Consider the following 7951-nt stretch of genomic DNA (forward strand, 5'->3'; position numbering starts at 1 on the left):
CCAAGAGATGCCATCATCCACAATTAAGTCCAAACAAGGCTGTTGTCGCACCCAGCTTATTGGCATCTCGTCAAGGTGCAGTCCCTGCATTATTCTACCAGCGCGTTGTTTAGGATGATATGTTGTCGCAGCCGACTTCGCAGGTGATATCAGCAGGCCAACTTCATCCAAGTACTCCGAAGTTACGTTCAGAGCTCTCTCTCTCTCTCACTCTCCCCCACACAAGTACATACACAGAGAAAGACAGAGAAAGCACACACATAAACATACACAGGCACAAGTGCATACGCACACAAACACAGACGAGCACGCACACCCACAAACACACCCACGCATGCAGGCACACAATTTGGCAGAGTCACCTGTAGTTGACGTTTACGTAATCGGAAGTATTCGTGCTTCGTAGACAATGGTTGGAAATGAGGTTTAGTGTTCAGTTATATAGAGAAATGATGGTGTAGTATTTATATTTATAATAAGCAAAACCAAATGTTTGCGATGGCAAGCTGTAACATAGGAAACAAACTAACACCCATGGCACACATCAAGTCTTCACAGTGTCAGACCCAGTAGCAGCAGTGACAAATACCCAGTGGTGTTCGAGTCTAGTGACTCCAGTGAGCGCATCCATTGCATATATAAAGTGCCCATACCGAGTGGCACTTAAGCCGTTGCCCCTGCGGCACATAGTTTTAGATTGCGCTATCCCCAGGATCGGCCCACTAAACGGCGAGATAGGCTCACCCGTCAGAAAGTGGCTGGACTCCGAGCAGAATCATTCGCATTAAAAAGCTATGGCAATGCAAGCGAAGCCGCGTCAGATGATCAAAATAAGCGTCCTTTAAGATATGGATATGTACATGTACGTGTAGCACACATAGCAGCATTGCCGTACAGGCGGGTGATTGATAGCTGGTCTGAAGATCGAAAGCATGCTCACAGCGAAACAGCATAGAAAGGGCTGTCCGTGATGCTGCTTAGAATATTTGTGTTTCTAAGCAGAACTCTCAACCTGCAAATGGAAATGAAGCCATGGGGCGCATATGTGGCTTACTATGACGCAGTGCGGCTGACATTTACTAGCTGCGGGATCCCGTTTGCTGAAGTCAAACAGTTTATTCAGCCTGCCAGCGCTGAGGCATGTGAGGAATGTAGTATTGTATATTTCGTTGTTATATTTGTTGAATATAGAAGTTCATTGTAAAGTTAAAGATTAAAGAAACACAAGAACTCGCTACACTGAGCTCCCAAGGCAATATATAAGCCATAACCAAATGTACGCTCAGTAAGCAGCTGTGGAGCACGGGAAGATTTACTCATTGGTTGCTCCGAGGAGAACGGGCTGCATAATCTGGGGTTGGTTTGAGCAGCAGAGTTGCAGAACTCAAGATGGCAGCAATGCAACTCGTAATTTTCTTGGCCAACATTCTTGTCGTGTTCGTGACTGATGTTCAAAGTAATACATGTGCCGATACGACTAGCTCGGTTGGAACCAGCGATAGCACCAAACAATTGGATGGTTATAGCGTAAGTGCGTTTTTTGCCTACTTACTCGATTTTGTTTGCATATTAGGAAATGCGTATATACTGAATGATATGAGTTTAAGGTAAACCTATTTGAATTCACAGTACTACTATTAATAGATTCTTCACACGTTATTCCGGTAAATGTAATGCCTGAAAGAAATCAACGTTCGATAAGCCTCCCGCGTCCTGTACAGCCGGCAATGGGAGTAGATAAAGCGTATGGCAGTTTGAAAATTGGTTAATTGCAATGAAAGAAGCATGAAAACTTGACGAAGTCTTTTAATATAAACCCAATGATTCAGAAAAGATGAATGGAATGCTGGCGTAGGCGTTACTTATTTCAGAAGCCCTTTCGCTTATTCCAGTGTGCTTATTGTGCAAATATTCCTAACGTGATGCGTCTCTTTCTATAGACCCTTACCTGCATCGTCAATATGATTTCTGGTTCTAATTAAACTGAATCATACGAGACGCTCCTTAAGAGTCAAATCTTAAGGTACAGACATCTAGAAAGGACGTGTGAAAAGTGTGGAACAATATTATTCTTCCATTTGTCATGATCGCATTCGGATTATACGCTCCAATGTTATACAGATGCACTCGCTGTGCAATTATGCTAATTTAGTACCAAGTTTCGCTCATTCTTCGTCTGCCAAATACCAGCGTAAACTTTGAGCACGTTATTTCAATTCCTACTAATCGTTCAGCGTAGCGCTGACGCTGACATGCAAAATATCTTGCAAAACTCACTTGACTTGCTGATTCATATAAAAAAGAACAAAAATGGCATGCGTTCCTTATGTTTTATTTAGGTGTCTCTTATTGGCACTCCCACCACGGCGTTGGTGTGCTCTAGGCTGACTTAAGGCGAACGCAACACACGAACCAAACTCGGAGGCAACTGTGTTCCATTAACTAGCCAGTTAAATAGCACGCCAACTTCTAGTGCGTGACGTCAATGGTGACATCATTAGTTCCGCTTTCTACTTACGTGTTTCTAAGGGTCTCGCCAGATTCGTGCTGACGTGGCGGGTCTCTGAAGCCTACGTTTATGTGCTTTGATGTGCGGTTATCAGTGATTTCTAATTAATTTATAATTCCTTCAGACACTTCAGTAACTCCACTTTTAACTAAAATTATGCTCTGATATCATATCTATAAACGAAAGCCATGAACATCGTACTGCGCTATTTCAATTTTCTTCTGATTTATTTTGAATTTCGTCCCTTCTCGTCTCAGTGATTTATAATTCATTCTAATTATTCCGGACACTTCAGTAACTCAAGCTTTCGCTAAACATATGCTCTGATACTATATTATAAAGAAACACGTGGAATTTGTGCTGTACTACTTCTTCTATTCTTTTTTGTTTATATTTCATCTCGACCCCGATCGTATCAGGCATTTCTAATTAATCCAAATTATGCACGACACTATACTAACTCAACTTGTAATTAAATTTAGGCTCAGATATCATATCTATAACAAAACCCATGATTTTTGTGCTGTACTGTTTCTTTTTCTGATTTATTTTGAACTTCTTCCCCCCCCGGTCGTCTCAGCAGATGTACCGGAAGTGCTGCGCAAGGAACCAGGGTGTCACACTATGCTCGTGCCACTAAAGACAACGCAGCGTGTATTACGTTAGAACACGAAACAAGCTAAAAAGATTGGAGTGAGCTTCATGGGACATGCCTGAAGCCGCGCCACAAATAAATGACGAGGAGAATAAAATGGAGGTGCTGGGAATTTTAGCCTAAGCACGTGATCATCCAATATGATATGCAAGCGCCACGCCACTCTACCGGCCTCGGCACATGTTTGTCCCCTGCGCTCGCGTGGGTTCCAACTTTCTCTTCTTTTTTATTCACTGGTGGGTAAAACTGCCAGTGTGCAACACGCTGCACAGTCATCGGGAAAGGAAAAATGAGCAAGGAGTGGCATCCGAGGAGGTTGGCTTGTGAAATGCCTAGCGCGCTCCCTCCTATTCTTTTTCCTGCACGCGTTCGAGGACGAAAATCTAGCTTGTGCGACACAAAAGTACCGCAAAAGAAACACAGAGGCAGAAAACAGCAACTGTGGCCAGGGGCCACTGTGCTACACGTGGGTGACATTTCTGAGCCAGGCGAGGGATTGAACAGCGTTGAAGGTGATTCCGACACTGTTGCTTGAAGCTTAATATAGAAACGCAGTAACACTCTGGAAAGGAAATTTATTCCTCAGCACATCACAAGCCTGATTGTAGTTTTGTAGCCATTAAAAGAGATACTTTATTACCGCACATTCTTTGACATGAATACGAACGTAGTGATCAGGCTAAATATTAAACTGCCTTGTATGTATGCGGACTATGCAACGTTAGGCTATATAAAGGTGAGACGTCTTTAATGAATGACTGAAAATTATTTGAAAACTGGAATACAGACTTTACACGACAATATCACGTTCTTATCGTGAGGCGCGCTCAAGCGGGCATCTGAGGAATAATTTTGACCACCTTGGGTTTCCTGAACCTGTAGCCAACGTATGGCAGAGGAGCGTTGTTGCATTCCGCCGCCAATCAGAATGCGGTTGCCACTGCTGAGACCAAGCCGGCAATCTCGAACTCCTGAAAACTATTCAATCAAAGTTGTGTGCTCCATGCGATCACTCAAGAGGCCCTTCGACCAGCCTCAGGTAACCAGTGGGCGGTGGACAACCGTCGATTGCATAGTGGACCACTGGGCAACCAGTGGCTGTGACGCCGCGTAGTTGAGCGAGTAGGTGATGCTGTTTACCGAAAATCTGCACTTGGCATCAACATTGTAGTGACGGCGAACAAAGACCCTAAAGCAGGGAAATGGTTTGATATCGCCGCCGAATCATGCGATCGGAAGGCAGCATCTGCACGCCTCCTTGTTCGGGTGACGAGCAGCTGGTAGATGACACCCGCCTCGCGCGTATCGTTTAGCGTTCTCAGCCGGCGCGCTACCTTGCGCTAAGACGTGTCCTTCGTTATGAAATGACTTTTACTTGACGATAGCTGCTTTCGCAGTTGCTGGGTTCGTCTCCATTTTCTCACACAATGTGAAAGAGAAAGAAGCGAGCGCCCTTGAAAGAGACGCTAAAGTTGCGGATTGGCCGCCTAATGTGAAAAACCGCTTAATGCGACCGGGTCGCAGAGCTCGCGCAGATAAATCGGTCTCTGTTGACGGAAACCATTAGGTGCTGCCGGCAGTTGTCACTACTTTTGGGTTTTAACGGTGAAGACCCAGACAGTGGCACATCTGCGAGTCACTAAAACGAACTAGTCATTGGGCAGACTTGGGCCCGAAAAAGCAAATTAGGCTCGAGCACAACCATAGCAGCGACCACTCTGGTCGATCGTTGAAATCTGATTTTTGGTATAGATAACTCATTGTTTATTGACGTAGTAGTTCTGCGGAAACCCGCAGGGTGGAGAGAAGTAATGAATAAAGGGGAAATCAGACATCCACCCGTTCGTAGCAATTGCTACAAAGGAAACCCGTACGGGTTCCTCGAAAGAAAAGCCTCATAGTTGAAGAAAAATTCGTCCTGGTCCGGGACTCGAACCCGGGACCACCGCCTTTCCGGGGCAGCCGCTCTACCATCTGAGCTAACCAGGCGGCTAGCAGATGGCGGGGCGAAGTCGAATTTGTCGACAACACGAAGCAAAGGCAAGAGTTTGACGTAGTAGTTCTGCGGAAACCCGCAGGGTGGAGAGAAGTAATGAATAAAGGGGAAATCAGACATCCACCCGTTCGTAGCAATTGCTACAAAGGAAACCCGTACGGGTTCCTCGAAAGAAAAGCCTCATAGTTGAAGAAAAATTCGTCCTGGTCCGGGACTCGAACCCGGGACCACCGCCTTTCCGGGGCAGCCGCTCTACCATCTGAGCTAACCAGGCGGCTAGCAGATGGCGGGGCGAAGTCGAATTTGTCGACAACACGAAGCAAAGGCAAGAGTTTGACGTAGTAGTTCTGCGGAAACCCGCAGGGTTTCAACTATGAGGCTTTTCTTTCGAGGAACCCGTACGGGTTTCCTTTGTAGCAATTGCTACGAACGGGTGGATGTCTGATTTCCCCTTTACTCATTGTTTATTGCAGCGTATTTGGAGGTGCTTGAGTTAGTTGGAGATTATACAATGCTCAGCGATTCAAGCGCTATATTCGGACCCCATGGTGGACGGGTGCTTTTTGCACCACCAGGGAGAGCTGGGGGATCGCTCAGGGGTCAAGCCAGCTTTCGTCGTATACAACAATGCATCAGCTCAGAAGGCCTAGCGTCCACTAGCGGCACAAGAAGGGAAGGCAGCCATGTGCTTCGCGCATCGCGTTTCAGTCGGTCAGCGCTGTACAGGGCTGTTTGCTTCAAGCATGTTATTTGATTGGACAAGGTTCTTTCGATGTAGTATGGGAAAGTACATTCAGGGACACGTCAGATACATTTAGGCGCATTTTGAGCTGAGCGACAACTTTGTAACAAAAATATTATGGGGTTTTACGTGCCAAAACCACTTTTTGAGGGACAGCGTAGTGGAGGACTCCTGAAATTTAGATCACCTGGGTTTCTTTAACGTGCACATAAGTCTAAAACTTTGTAACAGAGATCCGCGCAGGACAAGAACGATTACCTGAAAATTATTAACACCACCCACGTGTTGATATTCCCACACCCTAATTCAGATAAAAATCCATTTTATTTACTTGTACTAAGCCACCTGACTCCGGAAATATTCCTCATCAAAGTTAACGCTGAATACTCTTATTGCGCATTCGCAGGATAAAGTATCAATAGAAAACGGAATTGCGTGACACATTCCCAAAGGGCCACACGCGAAAGCGCAACAATTAGGCGGGGCTGGACAAAGTGCACCGATGATTACGATGCGCCTTCATGCGAAATTAGCGTGCAGCTGTGTACGTGTTTTCATGTCGCGATATATTGGCTGGCGCGGAGAATGTCTCGTGTGGCACGTTTCAAACAAAGCGAAGTGTGGCGCGACTGCCTCGCTAATTGGGAGATCGCAAGAGGAAGCGCGTGGGTGACGCATGGGCGCGTATTCGCACAGCCTCCGCTCATGCAGCGCTTTGTTTCCGTACAGACGACGCGCGTTACTCTGGCGCCATCTCGTAGCCATCGTCGCCGCAAAGCCCCTCCTGCGTGGCCATACGATTTTCTTCTCGCGCTTTCGCCATACCCTCCTCCTCCGCTTTCCTCTACGTGCTCTCTTCGCTCTGTCCGCTTTTTTTCATTCCGCGGGGAGCTGCGCGTTCGACCTCATCTATCGCTGTGCTCGTTCTCTCTGTTACGAGGTAGCACGTCTAGGCCGACGCTCACCGCAGGAACGGGCTCCTAGGACTTGCACTCTAAAACGTAAAAGAACTTTCCTTAGAAAGAAACATGCGCGTTATATAACGGCAAGTTAGAATAATATAACCAGTGAGAATAATTTTGATATCGATTTCTCAAGAAGGTTTTTAAGTTCTGACAGTGCGCTTTTGTATTAGTGAGCACTTAAATTTTGGACGAAATAAATAAAATGAGGAAAACTCTGCCTTAGGGCATGTAACTGCATGCTTAATTGAGACGCGTCATGAAACTCCTAATTTCTTAGAAGAAGAATTGTGAAGAAGAAGACGCGCCTCGCGGCACAGACACATCACCAACGCGCTGCTCGGCTCCGCTCGCGCTGTTGATTACTGTCGCCTTTTTTGGACAGTGCTTCGGGCTGTCTCGCCGTTCCCGGTCGCTGCGCTTTTGCCTTAGGAGCCGCCAATAAACCTCTTCTCAATTGGTGGAGGTGCGGGGACTCAAACCCCGTCGCTTGTAACCCTGGAGCTGCGATCAAGAACGCTATCGCCCGCCATGACCGACAGCTCATCCCAAACGGCGCCGACGCCACAGTCCGTCACTTGCACCGGCGTTGCACGACAACGCGACCCCAAGATCTTCAGCGGTGCAGACGACGAAGACGTAGAGGACTGGCTGGCGTCATATGAACGGGTGAGCGCGCACAACAAGTGGGATGATCCAGCGAAGTTAACCCACGTCATCTTTTATCTGGCTGGTGTTGCCCAACTCTGGTTTCACAACCACGAAAGTTACTTACCCACATGGTCAATCTTCAAGACAACCTTTACAGAAGTGTTCGGCCGACCCGCTGTTCGCAAACTGCGCGCTGAACAACGCTTGCGCGCCCGAGCACAGCAGACGGCAGAAACATTCACGAGCTACATTGAAGACGTCGTGGACCTGTGTAAACGAGTCAACGCGGCAATGCCCGAAGCTGAGCGAATTCACCATATACTGAAGGGCATCGATGACGGCGCTTTCGAGATGCTTCTAGCCAGGAATCCGCGCACTGTGTCCGAAGTCGTCAGCCTATGCCAAAGTTATGATGAGTTACGGAAGCAACGCGCTT

General features: G+C 46.9%; 2 non-coding genes across 2 annotated transcripts; both read right to left on the reverse strand.

The window, feature by feature from the left end:
• Positions 1–5078: 5078 nt before the first annotated feature.
• TRNAS-GGA (transfer RNA serine (anticodon GGA)) lies at positions 5079–5153 on the reverse strand. Its single transcript has one exon. It is a non-coding gene; the product is annotated as a tRNA-Ser (tRNA).
• Positions 5154–5359: 206 nt separating this feature from the next.
• TRNAS-GGA (transfer RNA serine (anticodon GGA)) lies at positions 5360–5434 on the reverse strand. The gene has a single exon. It is a non-coding gene; the product is annotated as a tRNA-Ser (tRNA).
• Between the last annotated feature and the right edge of the window lie 2517 nt (positions 5435–7951).

Source organism: Dermacentor andersoni, chromosome 10 (genome assembly GCF_023375885.2).
Source record: "Dermacentor andersoni chromosome 10, qqDerAnde1_hic_scaffold, whole genome shotgun sequence".
Lineage (NCBI taxonomy): Eukaryota > Metazoa > Arthropoda > Arachnida > Ixodida > Ixodidae > Dermacentor > Dermacentor andersoni.